Source organism: Panthera onca, chromosome B4, assembly GCF_046562875.1.
Source record: "Panthera onca isolate mPanOnc1 chromosome B4, mPanOnc1 haplotype 2, whole genome shotgun sequence".
Classification (NCBI taxonomy): domain Eukaryota; kingdom Metazoa; phylum Chordata; class Mammalia; order Carnivora; family Felidae; genus Panthera; species Panthera onca.
The window spans coordinates 13078893-13097881 of record NC_138345.1 but is presented as its reverse complement, the minus strand read 5'-3'; the positions used below and the strand labels follow the sequence as shown (position 1 = coordinate 13097881).

Below are 18989 nucleotides of genomic sequence, written 5' to 3'. Positions count from 1 at the left end.
CTGGCCACACCCCTTGGTTTTGGATAAGGACACAGTCAGAGGTTATACTCGGTGTAGACTCGACATGATTCAGGGCAGAATACATTTATTTGGTTCTGCAAAGTGGCACCAGATCTGGAATTGGAGAGCCCTACGTTCTGTTCCCAGCTGTTCCCCACTCCCTGGGCGGTCCTGGATATGTCGCTTCCTTTTTCTGTGCCTTAGTTGCATCATTTGCTTTCTGAGGGGGTCATGGTCCTCTGTAGGGTCCCTTTAAGCTCTGTTAAACATAACATAAGACCTCTAGGAATAGCGTCTAGAATAGAGGTCCTTGACGGGCAACTGTAACGCTTTATTCAGCATTATGTCTTAGTTGTACCCTAGGATATGGGCAGTGCTGCTTTTAGATGGTAGAATTTGTTCCCAACCATATGGCTTTTATGCCAGAAGAAGTGTTTTGTGTTATTTACTGGAAGGGGTGATCATTTGCATTTGTTCACACTCTGTTGTCTGGAGACCTACCCCCCACGGGAGCCTGATTTATTCTGCCGGACTAGAGCAGGTGACCTTTGAAAAGTACCAAAGGTGACTTGTCCAAGCTGGTGCTGGGCTTAGAGCCTCTGGAAGGGGTCCTGGGTTGTAAGCATGTGCTGACTGCCTTGAGGTGAGTGCATTTCACTGATTCTTTCAATGAAGAGTTAGTATTGGGGGGGGGTGGTGGTGATGATCATCTATGCCACACGGAGGTCCTCAAACAACGAAGGGTGGACTCAGACAGAGGACAGATACTGGTGGTGAAGACCACATGCCATTGAAAAGCCCACCTCCTTCATTTTTGCAGAAATTTTGGGAAGCAAGAAAAGACACTGTTGGGAGCCTCCAGCAGGATGTCACTAATTATAGAGCAGGAAGCTCTTGGCTATGTGTCATTTGCTGAAATCACATGAGTTTGGGGAACCCTTTAAAGGCTGGAATGCGCTAGGGCCAAAGATTTGTTGATCATTTCTCTAATGACAGCGTAGAGATGGATAGCCATGGGGCTACAGAGGTGGTATTAGGATATTTTGGCTCTTAGATTCTGAAAGCTCAGATTAAAATATTTTAATGTAAGTTAGCTAGCGAGGCTATAGTGCAAATTACGATTTTCTGCAAAGCATCTTCACCTGTATTATCTCACTTAATCCCTTCAACAATCCTAGTTTTAAGACAAACTTATTTGGTAATCAGAATTTGAGAAACTGTCAATGGTCCCACGACTGAAAGTGATGGGGCAAAGTCTCACGATCAGGGTCCTCTGACTCTCAAGCCAGGGCTGACTTGGATGTCATGTCAAAGGTCGAGAACTTCACCACCAGGATCTTCTAACGCTTTGGATTTAGCCCATCAAGGGCGCCTCGTATCTGAGCCATTCTGCGTTTTTCACATTTTAAGGCGAGTAGTTCTATCGTCTTGTTTATCTGCATTCTTTTCCATATTGCAATTTAAAATAAAAGGTGATACCATACATCTGGCTCAAGACATCTGCTTTGACTCTAGCACAAAAAAATATTTTTATATCCATAAGAGATTTTCCACGTTTTTGAGGTTCCATTCTCTTGCACATTGTTTGTAAGAAAATTGCCAAAAGTCAAGTTTTTGTAATAGGAAAATTAAATATTCAAAAACTTCAATTCGTAAGTCAGAGAAATTAGTGGGTGACTATTCTCAGTGAATGAAAGATGTGAATTAGATTATCTTGAAGAGTCTTTGTATTTCTAAAAATTTGATTTCAGATTTCTGGGATTCTCTTGATCAGACTAGCTCTCTGGTCTGTTTGAATAGATTCTAGCTGATAACCTGCTCTTGTAAAACTTCATCTCTCTAGTTCATTTCATTTTATTATGGATTCGTCTTTCCTCAGATAGTTTCCTCCTTTGGAAATTTTCTTTTTTAATTACCCAACCAATATTTGCTGAGTATCTACTCTGTACAGGGAGAATACAAGCCAGTCCGTGGCTTTAGTGAACTTAAAAATTAATTGAAAAGATGTACCACTGACTATTAGAATGGGAAAACTGGTTTAAGTTTAAGTAACATGTTGAAGAATAAAGGAGGGTAAATCTGAGGTGAGAAGACTGAATGAATTAGGGTAGAGTCCAGGCTGTTGGGAGATAGAAAGTAGACTGGCTTGGACAGAGTTCCTAGAGGTGACAAAGGCTTCGGTGGCCAGAAAGGCAGGTTAGGGGTATGACCAAGGTCCTAGTTCTATAACTATAACATAATTTTCCTCTGAATTTGACCTGTGACAAGTCTCTATTTGGAATCTCTAATAGACCATGGATTTTCTGGGGCACCTGGGTGGCTCAGTCGATTAAGTGTCAACTCTTGGTTTCGGCTCAGGTCAGGATCTCATGGTTTGTGAGAGTGAGCGCCGCATTGGGTTCTGTGTGGATAGCATGGAGCCTGCTGGGATTCCCACTCTCCCTCTCTCTCTCTCTGCACCTTCCCTGCTAGTGCCCCCTCTCTCAAAATAAATAAGTAAACTTAAAAAACAAAAAAAAGACCGTGGATTTTCTCCAGATTGCGAAAGGCAAAAGGCATAGGATAAAATTAAAGTCTGTCCTAAGAAATCTTGCTCTTGAGTAATAATAATAATCCTTTTAATTTTCTTTCTTTTTTTTTTTAATTTTTTTTTAACGTTTATTTATTTTTGAGACAGAGAGAGACAGAGCATGAACAGGGGAGGGGCAGAGAGAGAGGGAGACACAGAATCTGAAACAGGCTCCAGGCTCTGAGCTGTCAGCACAGAGCCCGACGCGGGGCTCGAACTCACGGACCGTGAGATCATGACCTGAGCCGAAGTTGGACGCTTAACCGACCAAGCCATCCGGCGCCCCTCCTGTTAATTTTCAAAGTGCTTTTGTGCCTGTTGTCAGGACAGGTACTGTATCTTTCTATTATATGGTAAAACTAAGATCCAGAGACGCTAAACAGCTTGCCCAAGAAGACTTGGCTAATTGTGATGGTTTCCATAACGATTAACCAATACATTTGAAAAGGTAATTTGACCCCTTTATAGAAATTTAAAGAATAATAATTACGTGGTAAGAGAGCATAGTCACCTGAAGCACTGTGCACAGAGTGGGGCCATGTAAGCTTGGGGCCCAGGGCAGGGGTCCTAGATATTCAGGTCTATAGTGGGTAGTGTTCTTAGTGTCATTTATCTTTCTGGTTTATTTAAAGTAGGCTGATTGTGGGGGAGCCTGGGTCGCTCAGTCAGTTAAGCGTCCGACGTCACCTCAGGTCATGATCTCACGGTTCGTGGGTTTGAACCCTGTGTCGGGCTTTGTCGAGCTGACAGCTCAGAGCCTGGAGCCTGCTTCAGATTCTGTGTCTCCCTCTCTCTGACCCTCCTCTGCTCACTCTGTCTCTCTCTGTCAAAAATAAATAAGCATTTAAAAAATGAAAATAAAATAGGATGATTATCAAAACATCCCTAGAAAATGTTTCTGTAACATTATATCTAAGTCAGTAGCTATAATCCTTCTTAAACCCAATTATCCACCTTCTAAAATGGAATTTCCTAATGGGTATGTTTGAAATCTTGACACTAATAATTTTTGTAGTTAGTGTTTAGTGTACAGATTTCTCTCTCTCAGAGGGTGAAATTTAAAATCAATGAGTCATACTGCCTCTCTCAGATAAGTTTTTGCTGACCATATTTTTTATTTCATTTTATGTATTTCTGGTTGTAAGGGACAGAGTTCACTCACACCAGCATTAAGAAAGAAGGGAAACGTATTGACTGATGAAACGTACTGACTCGTTCCAAGGAGTGAAGTGGTTCCAGGAAAAGCTGGACTGAGGACTTTGGGTGACAGAGTCCAGACCCTGTTTCTCTGTTTCTCTCTATGTCTTTCTAATCTAGCAAAGATTCTACTTTGCTCTGTGTTAACTTTAGGCTCTAGCAGATTCTTTCTCTCAGCAGCTCCGGGATAACTTGTTCACAGAGCTGGTGGGCCCAGATAAATAAGTGGGACTTTCCTTATGAGGTCATTTCTCAACATCCATTAGGCCCTGTTGGGTAATAGGTTTTGCCCCTGGCCAATCACTGGTTCTCTGACCAAGCGTGTTGGCGTCTGTGTCTAGACCTGTGGGGAGAAAGGAGTTGGGTCACTTGACTGATAAGTTCACCTGAATCACATGGAGTGAGAATGGCAGGTTCCAGAAGGAGAAGAGCTCTTTTACTAGGAAGGAGGAAGGGGTACTACCAAGGTAAAAACAATACGTACTCATTACAGTGGTCTTTGCAACGTGTGTATCATTATAAGACTCCTATAAAACCAGTCGGGGGTCGGGGAGGGGGTGGGTAAAGCATCAGTGAACCCTAAATCATTGGTTCAGTTTTCCTCAAAAATGAATATAAGTAGAAAAGCCCAATTGTCTAAATAGTTTATGCTTGTTTGAAAAGGTCTCACCATCTGTAAAATGGGATAATAGTAGCTACCATGTAATACTTGGGATAATTCAATGAGATATGCAGGTAAAGTACTTAGCATTGTTCCTGGATCAAAGTAAATACACAGTAAGTATTAGCAGTTGTTTCTTTACATTAAAATGATATGGAACTACCATCCCCCCAAACTCATCTCACTGGACTCCTGCATGAGCCAGAGTCCATCTAAAAGAAGTTGCCCAAGCCTGTCTGCATTCCAGTTTCTGAAATCAGGGACCACGTTGGACAACCAGCCAGTTGTTTTGGAAAACAGATGGACCTAGGATCAGGTGAACTGCTCCTGTCATGAGCAAATTTAAATTTGCATTCCTGTCTTGAATAACTAACAAAATTTTCTTACCCTCTAAGGGAAGATGACTAAAATATGGGCTGCAATATGTTCTCTCTGGCAAATGCAAAATGCATGCCATCCAGGCTTGCTATACATGATTGGGTGGCTATTAGTGGATCTCTGCTAAAAATTAATTGTGTGGCTGCTTTGCAAAGTTTAATAGTCATTTGGAGACCATATGTTACTGGTGCAGGTAGCAGTATTTCACTGAATTCTATGCCAAAATGTGAAGTCACATGGAACATATGGTATTTTGGCCTGGTCATAATCAAAGGTCCTGGAAACGTGATTGACTGAAACCATGGGGTACATACAGAGTTAGAAGACTAAATTCCAGTGTCAAGGTAACATTGGCCTATAGTAATGAGTGCTTTTTATAATCCTGGATATTGAAATTCTAATCTCACTTTCCAGACCTGGAGAAGCACTTTCCTGAGCCATAGATCCAGTCCCACTCCCCAAGCAATGTCATGCATGCCCATGGTTTTAACTCTTGTCTGTACATTCATGACCTTCTAATCATGGCTTTGGCTCAGGCCTTGCTCCCAAGTTTCTCATGACTGCCAATCCAGATGCTTATCAGATTGACCCTCCTGTTTGTCCCATGGGTGCCTCAAATTCACTTCACCCTAAAGAGGAACGGTGACCTTCCTCCTGGTCTACATGTCTTACTTCCATTGGTGGTAGGACCATTTTGCCTGTCATCCCAGAATTCATTGTTGACTCCTCCTTCTCCCTCATCTACCTTGTTCAGTTATCTCCAGGTTCTTTTGCCTCTGCTCCCTCATTTCTCTGTGATCTGGCCCCTCCTCCCTTATCCCTCCCACTGACTGTCAAGTTTATAATCTCACCCACCTGGGTCTCTGTTTCTACTCTCTTTCCACTATGTCTAATCTTCTGTACATACATTTTCCGGAGTGATATTTATAAAATGATTCTGATTTCTCTAGTAATTAGATCTAGGATTTTCTTCTAAAATGAAGGTCTAAAATCTTCTGATTATACTTGATTATACCCGGAATAAATCTCGAGCTTTTTATTTTTTAATTTAGGTAAAATTGGTATATAACAATATAGAAGTTTCAGATATACAACAATACAACTTGATGTCCGTATGCACTACAAAGTGGTCAAGCTTTATAACAAACCACATTAGTTGCTTCAAGCTCCAACCTCTGCCTCCCTGTCCAATCTCACTCCCACTGTTCCCGCCACCACCCCTCAGAATTGGTGCCCTGGCCGTGTTGGGCTCTTCCTGCTCCCCATAAATAACATGCTGGCTCAAGCCTGTGCACCTGTGAGTGTGCTCTTTCCACTACTTGGACTATGGCTCTTTCTACCTTCCTCACTTTTTCTTGTACTTCATTTATATTTATATTTTCTATCATTTCACTTATTGATAACACTGCCATATGATATTTGACTTTTGTATCTGTTTTCCTTAACAGAGTAAGAGTACATCAACAATATGGAGTATTTCTCATCCATTCATCCAACAAATATTTATTGAGTGCCTACTGTCTTTTGGACACTATTTTAACATGAGGGATACGGTGAAGTGAACAAGACAGACAAGGTTTTTGTTGTCCTTGAGCTTACCCAGGGAGAGGTTAAAAAAATAAATACATTGAAAATACATAGAAATATCAGGGAGTGATAATTGCTCTAGAGCAAATTGAAAATGATGGTGGGGAAACCGTGGTTGGGGGATAGCTTTAGAGTGGGTGATCAAGGGAGCCTTCTGAGGAAGCTAAAAGGTGATTGGCAAGAAGAAGGCAGTGGTGGAAAGTTGTGGGCAAGGCATTCCAATCAAGGTAAAATCCATAGAACCTGAAGGAATTTATCTGGTCCCAACACCTTGCACTCTTCTCCATATATTCAGTGAATTAAAGTATTGATCCATCACTTCTGGCAGTTTAGCACAGGACCAGGCTTTGGGGAGGAAGTTGAGGTGAGGAAAACACACGAGTCTTGTTCCAGAGCTTCTATATCACAAAGAAATACAATTACAGAATACGTTGAGGTAACACCTCACAACCTCGTGAGAGGAAATGGTCCCACCTTATGGGCCACAGTACCAACAGTGCGTGGGAAGGAATTCAGAGAAGTGGTCTGGGAGGGGTAGGGGAGGGCGACCTAGAGATCTAGTTATGACAGGGTCTGTGGAGGAAGAGGACATCAGGCCATTTTGAAGGATGCAGTTTTTTCCCCCTTTATTGAGATATGATTGACATATACATCGTGTAAGTTTAAGGTGTACAGCATATTGATTTGTTACACTGATATATTGCATTATGATTACCACTTAGCATTAGCTAACACCTCCATCAAGCACATACTTACCATTTTTTTTTGTTGTGCTAAGAAAATCTAAAATCTCTCTCAGCAACTTTCAAGTGTATAATACAGCGTCATTAGCTATAGTCACCATGCTGTATATTAGATCTCCAGAACTTACTCATCTTCCAACTATAAGTTTGTACCTTTACCAGTAATCTCCAGCCCCTGATAACTGATACTGTACTATTTTCTGTAGGTTTAGCTTTTAAGACTCCACATTTAAGTGATGCCATACTGTATTTGTCTTTCTCTGTCTGGCTTACTTCACTTAGGGTAATGCTCTCAAGATTCATCCCAGTTGTCATAAATGGCAGAAATTCCTTCTTCCTTGTGGCTGAATAATATTCCAGTGTGCGTGTGTGTGTGTGTGTGTGTGTATCACATCTGCTTTATCCATTCATCCATACACGGAAAGTTAGATCGCCTCGGTCAGCCAATGTCTTAGGTAGGTTGTTGTGGTTAGCCAATGTCTTGGTTATTGTGACTAATGCAGCAATGAACATGAGGATATAGATACCTCTTAGAGATCCTGTTTTCATTTGCTTCAGATAAATTCTTAGAGGTGAGATTGGGGCGTGTTTCTTTTTGATGAGGGAGAGAAGGGACGGAGTATCTTTCTGGGAAAAGAAAAAAGGGATCAGGGAGATTCAGGAGGAGAGGATTATGAACCACTGTGGTAGATGATAGAGATCCCATGAGGGCTGAGGTAGGGGTGGGGAGGAGGGATTGGTAGGAGAGGATTTGCCTTGTGGAGGAGGAGGAGGAAAGCTTTTGGAGCACGTTGGGACCAGATGGGGGAAGACATTGCAGATGCTCCCATGAGCACCTGTATTGGAGCCACAGGCATTTAGGAGCCTGTGTTCTCGCATGGGGACTGACTTAGCCGGTGTAAGGGTTGGGAAATTTAATTTGGTGGTGGTATGTAGGTGAGACAGGGGGGAGAACACCTATTTAGAATCACATGCTTGGGGGCGCCTGGGTGGCTCAGCTGGTTAAGTGTCCAACTTCAGCTCAAGTCATGATCTCACAGTTCATGAGTTTGAGTCCTGCATTGGGCTCTCTGCTCTCAGCACAGAGCCCACTTTGGATCCTGTGTCTCTCTCTCTCTCTCTCTCTCTCTCAAAAATAAATAAACATTAAAAATATCAAATGCATGAACTCTGGTGGAGAGTGAAGAGGCAGCATGGTGGTGGCTATGGGAAAAGTGGAACATGGATGAGTTCAAGGGACATTCTGAAGGCAGCATCATCAGGACCATAGGATAGATGGATGGTGGGACCCACGCACAGGGAGCAGTCAGCCAGGACTACAGAGTGTTGGATCTGGAGCTTCAGGGAGTGGTGCCAGGAACAACTTCAGAGCCAGAAATACATTTGCAGAAGAAAAGGGCTGCACTTAGCTTAGGACCACCCAGTTGAAGGTGTGGAGGAAATAATGGGATTTCCCAGCAGAGATGGCTGATGGGCAGTTGGATATCGTAGGCACTTAGGTCAGTGATTCGATTCAGAGAGGCAGATCTGGGAATGAGACTAGAAGCACAGGAATCCAGAAGAAAGATCGTAGAGGGAAAAGACCAGAAAGCCACACTTGGGCAGGGGGAGATTTAGAAGCCATGGTCAGAAAAAGTTCATATTATCTTGTGATACAGGCCACATTTGTACCAGGTCAGTGTTACCTTGACTTTGGCATTAATTTTCCTCACATTAAATGTACCACGTGGTCTAATTGAAGCAACCTCAGAACTTTTTTAAGTTTGTGTATTTTGAGAGAAAGAGAGAAAGTATTAGCACCAGAGGGGCAGAGCGAGAATCCCAAGCAAGCCCCTCACTGCCAGTACAAAACCCGATGCAGGGCTTGAACTCACAAACCACGAGATTATGACCTGAGCCGAAATCAAGAGTCGGATGATTAACTGACTGAGCCACCCAAGCAAAGCAGCCTCAGAATATACTAGATGCGGGTTAAATGCAGTTCCATTAGATGACTGCTTCTCCCAGATTGCTGTAGGGCACAGGTGAGCTGAGATTGTGCACATGCCCACTGTCACCACCCCTATGGTGCAACTAGACGTATCGCACGTGTGTGTGTTCTGCTCACTACTTATTGCTACGTAGCAACTACTCCACATTCTGTGACTTAAAACAACCATTCTGTTATGCTCACCAATTCTGTGGGTCACGAGTTCCAACAGGTGGCCGTGGTAATGGCTTATTTTTGCTCTATAATGTCTGGAGCCTCACCTGGGATGAGTGAAAGTCTGGGGTGACTCAACAGCTAAAGTCTGAAATCTCCCGGAGGCATCTCCACTCTCTTGTCTGGCACTGGGTGTTGCCATCCACTGGACCGCAGCTGGTTTTTTGACCACAGCATTCTTGTAGGGAAACTCCACATGACCTGAGTTTCCTCACAACATGGCTGCTTCAAGGTCGCTGGACTGTTTATGTGTAGCTCAGGGCCTCAAATTGAATATCTGAGCTCACAAGGCGGAAATGTATCACGTTTTGTGAGCTAGCCTTGGAAGTCACATGGACTCACTTCCGCTGCATTTTTTTTTTTGGTTACAAACAAGTCACTGAGGCTGCATTGGAAGGGAGAGGATATAGACTCCACCTCTTGGTGAAAGGGAGTTAACATGGTTTGTGACATGTTTAAAACCACCACAACGAGCATTCATTCTATGCAATTTAATTTCGTGGTCTTTGAGGGTCTTGATTACTCACAACTTGGCTATGGAATTTTGCTCAGAGGGAGCATTCCATAACTATTGATTGAATATTACGTTGGTATCAGAAGTCCATTAAAAAATTTTTTTTTCCTACTGGCAGAAAGTTACCTTTGAGTTTTTAGATGTTTATCCAAACTCTAAGCATTTAGAGAGTAACACACGTTTAGCATTTCTCTGTTATGCCTTCAAAGAATTCCCAGAGAAGGTATGAATCAGGAACATCTTCATCTGCCTTCTCTGTGACCTCCAAAGTTCTCTGATTTTGTCCCCACTGATGATTGGGACTAATCATAGTAGTAGTTCCCGTAGTGTTGCCTCTTTTCCATGCTTAGTGTTTGAACTCATAATTTGTTTTGTATCTTTATTGCCCATGTGTCAAAGCAAAAGGAGGGACATAGCTTGGTATTAGGACTGAAGTGCTTTCTTTTCTCATGAGGAGTGTGAACATAATTGAGCTGTAATGAACATAGCTGAGGCCATTTTATAGGGATTAATGACAAGGAGAATGTGTTCATGGCCCGAGGCTTAGTCTTCGGTCATTAACCTAGTTGGTCATTAATATTGTCTGGGAATGCTTTATGTTAGGCCATTACAACTACGCCATATGCTGCTGGAATTGGGAACATGAACATTACCTGTATCAAGTGTTATTTGTTTCCTCTCCATTCCCCACGATTACTGAACAAGGCAGCCTTTTTAATACACACTCCAAAGGCATGAAGTACCAAGGGCAGAACAAATTTGAAGCGTCCCTTCCCTCCTCTCCCCTCTTCTTCTTTTTAAAAAAAAATCATTAACGGAGGACTACAATCAGAGAGACGTTATGGTGAGCACTGAGGATCTGTGGGCATATGTGGAAATACCACCTGGTCATTGATCTCAAGAACTTTAGAGTGTAATTGGAAAGGCCATTAGAAAAACAATTCCAATGTAGTGAGATAAATGTTATGACAAAGAAATCATCAATGTGCTATGGAGTTGAGCATAGAACAAGAACCACCAGGTGAGTTTTGAAGGATTAGAGGCGGATAGGTGGATGATGGTGGTGGGGAGTCCCAGGTCCGGGAAAGAGCCTACACAAAGGCAAATGGAAGAGTTGCATGTTCCAACAACTATGTAACATTTTTGAATGGGGAAGGCAAAAGGGAATGGAGGAGAAGAGGCAAAAATCCTGGCTAGGGGTAGACACAAACTATTTTCTGAATAAATGATAAGGAGTTTGGACTTGACCGTAAATTTTACTAATAGGCATCGATGATTTGAAGCAAAAAATGACACATTCGGAGTTGAGATGTGGAAATACCACTCTAGAGGTAATACGGAGAATGGATTCAAAGAAGGGATGACCTGAGGAGAGGAAACCGGGTAGGAAGATACGGAGGTCGGCCAGGCCAGCAGTAACGTGGGCTTGAAGTAGTGGTGAGCCAATGGGAGTAGAGAAAAAGGCAGGGATGAGCAGTTCAAGTGGGAGACAGAGGTGGGTGGTTTGTAATGACTCCCATAATAAGTAAAATGCCTGCTCAAACAGGCTTTATTTAAGATAGGGAAATTCTTTAGTTCATACTGAGTCCAGAGGGGAAGCCAATTCTAGGATCTGCCTCTGGTCCCACATTCACCCTCAGTCCCCTTAAGTCTTTTGGCTCTGTTCTTATCTGTGGGCTATGTCTTCAGGATGGCTTCCCTCACGTGGTCACAAGTTCACTGCCATTGGCAACTTCCTTGTTCAAGCCTGGTGGGGAGAGAAGAGTCTTTCCTTAAAACAGGAACCATGATTTCTTCCTTTATTTTTGAATGGGTCAACTCAGGTCATCTCCATAGGAAAGCCAAGCACTTACTGGCTTAAGCATGAGATCTTGAACTAGTCATTAGCCAAGAGGCATGGAATCACCGTGCTTCGCTTGATGTATCTGCATCTACCACTGAAGCTTGAAATTGGGTCAATTCTTACTACCCCACATAAGAAGGAAGGAAGAAGGCAGTGTGGTTGCTGCACAGACAACCTACATTATCTACAACTGGAGCACAGAAGAGGGCACTCAACCCACTCAGGACAATGGGAAGATGAGGGAGGTCGTTATGTAGATGATAGGTTTCTTTAGAGCGGCAACTGTGTCTCATTCACCATTGATTCTTTAGCTCTTAGCTCAGTGCCTGGCACATAGCAAGTGCTCAGTAAGCATTTGTTGAATGAGTAAAGCCTCCAAGAAGTGGTATCTGAGCTTGAAGATGCAGATCAGGTGACAAAGTAGAGAAAGGGTTTCAGGCAGAGGTCAAAGTATCAGCAAACGTAAAGGACCATGCAATTGCATGATACATTTCAGAAAAGTCAACGAGTTGAGATGCAATAGCAACTAAAATCCAAGACAGGGACAGGCAGAGGCCAAGGTTGGAGAGGTTAGGAAGGACTATACTCTTGCTGAGGAGCTTGAGCCATATCCTATAGATACTGGAAGGTATCTGAACAGTTTTGGGCAAGAGAATGAAATAATCATGCTGTGTTTGTATAGATCACTCTGCCAATGATGTGTAGAAAACGGCTGTAGGAATATGAGTAAGAAATGATGAGATGAGATCATCAGCTGATGAGATTTTAATTTGGCAGGTGACGCAGGGCAGGAGTCAAGGATGACCTCAGATCTTTATGTTGGGAAAGGAAGCAGGTGGCAGTCACAGGGGAAAAACAGATTTAAAAGCAATAATGATAACTTCATTTTGGACAGTTTCATCTCAGGGGCCTGTGAAAACTTCTAGTAGAGGTGTTTAGCCATGGTTGGATGTATGTATGTGAAGTTGGGGGAGATTTCTGGACTGGACATACATATTCAGAGTCATTAGTATGCAGACAACAGAATAAGGGTGAAGGCCACCAGGGGGAGTGTAGACCAGGTGAGGCCATGAGTCATGGATGAGGCAATGGAAGGATAGGGGATGGAAAGAAAGCCCATGAACGAGGCAAAGAAAGAAAGTCAGAGAGGTGGAAGGAGGTCCAGGAATGTATACTATCTTGAATGATAAGACAGCAGAGAATTTCAAGAAAGAGGAACGATGATCCTGACTCCCAGAAAAATTAAAGAAGTGAAAAGCTGAAAAATCCTCATTAGATTTGCCAGTCAGGAGGGCAGCAGTGACCTTCTGGTGAGATGCCTCATAAATGTGGTAAAATCAGGAGCCAGGTTGCAGTGAACGAAGGCAGAATAGGAGGTGAGCAAGTAAAACAGAGAGGAGAACGTAGGAAAGCAGGAAAGCAGACATCGGGTAGTAGCCGGAGGAGGGGTAGGGAGCAAGGAAGATATCTGGGAGATGGGGAAAGCAGGAGCATTGTTAGAGACTCAAGGAAACACGCTCAGAGAGATTGGAAGGTGAGCACTAGGAGGGGGTGGGAGGGAATGTTGGCCATGCTTCCCCTGCTGGTTCCAAGATGGCTGCCCCAACTGTAAGCTTCACGTCCTTCACTCCTGTGTCCAAAAGCAGAAAGAAACGGAGCAGTAAAGAAAGCTCTCCTTTGTCTCTGTGTTTCTATCAAGGAGGAAAATTTCTCCCAGAAGCTCCCCAGAACACATCCCATTATTTTTAACTGGCCAGAACAGAGTGACTTACATGACATGTTACTGATAGGTTTACTCGGCACCCGCCCCCCCCCCCCCCCACACCGACAACCCCTCTCTAGAAAGTCTCCTAAACTGTAGAGGCGGGGGGGTCTCAGGACTGCATTTCCCAACCTCGCTGCATGTGACTCAGCTCCTACCAAGCAAGCTCACCAGCACCAGATCGGGGAAGGAGAGGCGACTGATGTGAAGTGGCAGTTGCAGATCAAACGTTCTTGCAAGCAAGGTGACACAGTGTTGAGGTTCTCGGGGATGAGCTTTGGCGGAGCTGCTGGCGTTCAGGCTCCAGGGTCAGAGGCGGCGGCTCAGTGACGCCATAGGTTTCCGCTGTAATGGCCTCTGGGTGCACTTCAACATTCACCGTGGTCTGTGGGGAACGGTTTTGGTTTTCGGGTTTTCCTATATATTCTTAAACTACTGCTTAATTTAGTGTAATAAACCCCTTTCTACTTAGGCTATATTCGGGTGGGTTTTGTTGTCTGCAACAAAGAACCCTGAAAAACACACGAGATCACCCCGGCTGTAAGGGAGGCTAGGGAAGAGAGCGGCTGTCGTTTTTAGGCTCTTGCAGTAGAGAAGGTGGCTCAGGGTTAATGGCTGCTGTGTAGTGACCCGAAAGAAATGTGCTAACAGTAAGCGTGGATGTAGATGAGTTTGTAAGGAATTCGAATAGACTAGCTGAATGTTTGGTTTGGTACATGAGGTTTTTAGGGGCATACCAAAATATTTAAAATATAACTGTCATTCTCTCAAAGTGGCCTATGTGAACGAGACATTAGTACAAAGGCTAAACCTTTTCACCCTCCTGTCGTTGCTGACAATAGCCTCTGAAACCCCAGTCAGGCTACCAGTCCAAATCCAACGATGACAGCTGGGACACAGAATCCGCGGAACAACAGGGAAGGGAGGAGGAAAGGAATAACCATTGTGTCTTTTTAATAAATACCAGAATCTCAATCATGGGTAATTTTTTTTAAGTTTATTTATTTTGAGAGACAGAGAATGCAGAGGAGGCGAGGAGAGAGAGACAGAGAGAGACAGAGAGAATCCCAGGCTGGCTCTGCATTGTAAATGCGGAGCCCAATGAGGGGCTTGAACTCACGGGCCATGGGAGAGTGACCTGAGCCAAAACCGAGAGTCAGATGCTTAACTGACTGAGCCACCCAGGTGCCTCCCCAATCATGGTTATTTGAACAAACCGGCAATATGGCGAAGATGTTTTTGAAGCTCTTGGTAGATACCTAGCCGTGCGATTTTTCATTCCCAATCCTTCCGACCACTAACACCATTTTATTTGCAAATTAATTTTTGTGGCTGGTTTTTAAAAATAGAGATACTTTTACATGTTATATATGTATGTGCTACCCTAGTTCCTTACTCCTTCAGACTCTCGTGTATCCTTCCAGAAATTCTGTATGTATCTGCACCATCCTTCCTTGTCAATCCCTATAGTGCTACCTCATCCTTTTTAAAGGTTGTATAATATTATATTGTCTGAACGACTCATAATTGGTTAATCAATCTTGCACTGATGAACATGAGACTATTTTCAGTGTTCTGTATTTACAAACAGCCCTGCAGTGATCATCCACGTGCCTCCATCGTTTTGTAGATGGCTTGAGTATACCATACATAGGATCTATCCCTAGGTAGAGAGTGCTCAATCAAGAGGATGCCATTTACGATTTTTACAGATACTGTTGTATTACTGTCTCCAAAAAGCCATGTTGTAAATTTGCTTTTAAAAATTCTTCTTCCTTTGGGGTGCCTGGGTGGCTCAGTCAGTTAAGCGTCCGACTTGGTCTCATGTCATGATCTCGCGGTTCGTGGGTTCGAGCCCCGCGTCGGGCTCTGTGCTGACGGCTCAGATCCTGGAGCCTGCTTCAGATTCTGTGTCTCCCTCTCTCTCTGCCCCTCCCCTGCTCATGCTCTGTCTCTCTCTGTCTCAAAAATACATAAAACATTAAAAAAACATCTACTTCCGAAGCTCTAGGAATATAAGAACCAATTCTTATCTGCTGGTAGGGAATAGAAGGATTGGAGGCAAAGTAAACTATTCTCTAAAGGGTATTTAGAGTCTTACTGTATAAACAATTGCAGCATTAAATGTCTGCAAAATTCAAGTGGCAAATGAGCAGTGAATATCAATTACGCATCTGCTGCATTTCAAAGGCAGATGGCCTTTTAATTTTATATTCCAAGAATTATACCCAAATTTCATTCCCTTCTTCAGATTGCTCCCCCCTCTTTTATTTACTTGCAGTGAGAAAATGGTTTATTGCGCTTCTCACATATTACATTACTTTTGACGTAAAGCACAAAGAAACCAACTTGTGCGTTTACTAAGTAGACATCTGAGGTTGGGATTTAAACCCAGTTTGTATATATTGAGTCCTCATAATTGTCTAACGCTAAGGAGTGCCGTCTAAGAAAACCGTCCCTACTTTCAACGACCTTACAGTCAGATGGAGAAATCAACCTATAAAACTTGAATGGTTAAAGGCCAAATAAAAAAGGAGTATCTAAGTGCTCCGCTGTATAATTGACCTATTCTTTTATGGCAATACAAAACCCCCAGCATGAGAGCTGTCAGGGATTCTAAGAAACGTGGGTGTTGGCTTGGTTTTGAGGGGCAGGAGGGAGAAATAGAAAAGCAGGGGGCAGTTTAAGGTGCCACCATTAACAAATGGAAGTAGGTAAGAACTGGCAGAGGGAGAGCCTGTGGGGGAGACACCTGAAGCAAGGTTGGGTGGAGGGGGTGGGGCCACGTGACAAAGGGCCATGCCTGGTGGGAAGAGTATAGGAAATAGTGGAAAATGAGCGTGATGTACAGGAAGGAACATTTGCGGGGAGGAAGACAGGTAGTGAGTATACGCCGAAGAGCTCTGTAGAATTAAAAGGGCTCATGCTCCATGGGCTCTCACATTGGAGGTGAACCCTTCTCAGTGTCCCACATGTAAAACGCCATCTTTCTTATGTTCCCAAGTTTTGGGAATTTATTTAAGTTTGCCCAGTCTTGTGAGCATAAGACAGCTATTTTCCAGGACCTGGACAGATACTCAAGAAACATTTCTTCATGGGCAGTGATAGGAGGAAGGGATTGGAGTTGGAGCGTAGGTGGGGAGCCCAGACAGTATTTCAGGTGCCATTGTAGCAATGCACTGACGGGGACGGAGCTCAGAAATTTCAAAGCCAGTAAGCACCAGTCTTGGTGATCATGAAGAGGGTGAGGGATGAGTCTGTTAAACAGTGCAATAAATATTAGTGGGGGGTCTGCCGTGTTCACACCCCATGCTGGGTGCTATAGGGGAGGAAAAAGCTGATAAGAGATCTCCTTCATTCAGTACAGGGTGGGCAAGTTGAGTGCAAGAAAGGATGAGGCCACATAAGGTGAGAGGCCAGGACAGGTATGAACAAAATGCTGCAGAGGTTCAAAAAGGAAGCATCCTGGCTTGTCGGGGGACTCAGGTTGACATCCGAGGACACGTTGGAGTTCAGCTTGCAGGCTGGAGGAAGAGGGGCTGGGGAGGGGGTGTCCCACCGAGAGATGAGCCAGAGCAAAAGGAAGGATGTGGACACATCACTGGCAAGAGGAATCTATCATTCGGGGACGCTAGATACATGGAGTACAGGGAAAGGTAGGAAATCAGGCCAGAAATCAGTCTTTGAATTCTGGGCTGGAGAGTTTGTTTCAGTAAGACATGAACATTTGAATTTGAGTGTCTGAATTTGTAACACATCACAATCTACTACAGATTCGTGAGCAAGGGAGTTTTACCAGGGTGAGAAGATTGTAGTGAGCCAGTCAGTGGGGAAATGATCACGACGGTTCTGAAAGACAGAAGTAACCTGCGTAGTGAAAGCAAGGTAACCTCTGTTGGGTATGGAACTGGAAAGAAAGGCCAGGGTGTTTGGACTTTCGAATGCCCACCCAGCAATACTCTAAGGACAGTAGATTTTACCCTGCTTTGGAGGTTCTCAGACCTTGAGACGACCTGAGAACCCCGTTGGGTGTTTGTTTAAAATTCAATTTTCAGGGCCTTAACCTCTGAGATTCTAATTCCCTGGATCTGGTGTGGCTCCAGAAATGTGAGATTTTTAGAAACCACTCCAGATGATTGTGTTTTGGGTAGCCCAAGAATCACATACGTTGAGAAATTCTCTGTTCCCTAACGTGCTTATCTGTGAACTGGCTGTGGTTTGAATATAGGTTGGCTAAAGCACTTTTTTTTTTAAGGAAGAAGGGAATGGAAGAAAAGGCCGGTGTCAGGGGGGAATAATACTGAGTCCTTGAATAGCTCCTCAGGTACATAAAAAGTGCGCATCGGCTGAATGCGTTTTTGCCATTCTTCCAGATGTTAGCTGTGAGAGGACGTCTTCTAGGATAATTGATCTAAGGTCATATTTTCAGTTTATGTGAAAACAATTTATCTGGTTTCTTGAATCCCACACTGATCTTGTCAGTATCCTCTAATTAAGGGGTGGTGGTCTCTTGTCCCTATCCACTGGAATGGCACCGATATTTCGTAACAGTGGTGGCAGTGGTCATGAACACACTTCCCATCAGCACTTGAACGTTTTCAAAGAGTCTGCTCGTTGTTCAACCTGAAAATCAACTTAAAAGAAGAACAGTCACTCCTCAAACATGAAAGATACGTGCAGAGAGAGAGAACCTTTGAATTTAAAAAAAGAGGTAGCAATTTCATATAAAAGCTGAGCTACATTTCCTCCTCAATCTGCTCCTGCATAATTTTATCCTACTTCCTAATTATGGTAACAGAACAAGAAACATCCAGACTGCTGTTCACATTCTCACTACTTTCCTCAAGGAAAAAAAACAAAAAACAAAAAAACCCACAGTATCTATGCCAGAGAAAGGGAAACAAAGACAGGATGTAAATTTTCTTTGTGTGAGTTATCCTTGGCACATTTCTCTCCTTTCTCTTCCTAAAGTCATTTAAAAGACTGACACTCACGTCCAATTAAAGGGATTTGGATGAGAAACTTGGAGTTTACAGTCGGTTCCAATCAATAGTTCAATTTGTCCATCAATAGACTTTGAAATGCTCTTCAAAAATAGTTGCATTTAACCGTGGCTGAATGATTAGAAAACGAAATTTCATTGAGCAAGATCTCCTTTGTTTGAAAGACTGAGCTTCAGAGCCCTGAAAAATCATTTTTTTCCCTTTATTATTTGTGTCCAAGTCTGTCGATTGGCCAAGGAGAAATTGTCGGATGCATCTTAGATACTCTCTAACACAGGTTTTGCCACTGACTTTCAGCATGTGTTTTGTAAAGAATCCTGTATAGAGAAGTGAGGAATTGGAGTCAGGACTCCCATGAAGAGCTAGGAACCAGAATTAGGAGTTAGTTGTAAGATGCAGTTGTGGGCCAATATGTCTTTCTTACCCAGACAGTATGCTCCTAAGTTAAGGCTCCATGAGGACTAATTCTTTATGTTCTCTGGAGTTTGGGAAGGCAAATAAAAGTTGCTAAACAAAAAATGTCCGTGGG

The 18989-nt window shown here is 43.3% G+C and overlaps 1 protein-coding gene across 2 annotated transcripts in view; it reads left to right on the top strand.

Annotated features, from left to right (window-relative positions):
* The window catches only part of FRMD4A (FERM domain containing 4A), a 608405-nt gene that overhangs the window by 3258 nt on the left and 586158 nt on the right, over positions 1-18989 (top strand). The window lies entirely within an intron of this gene.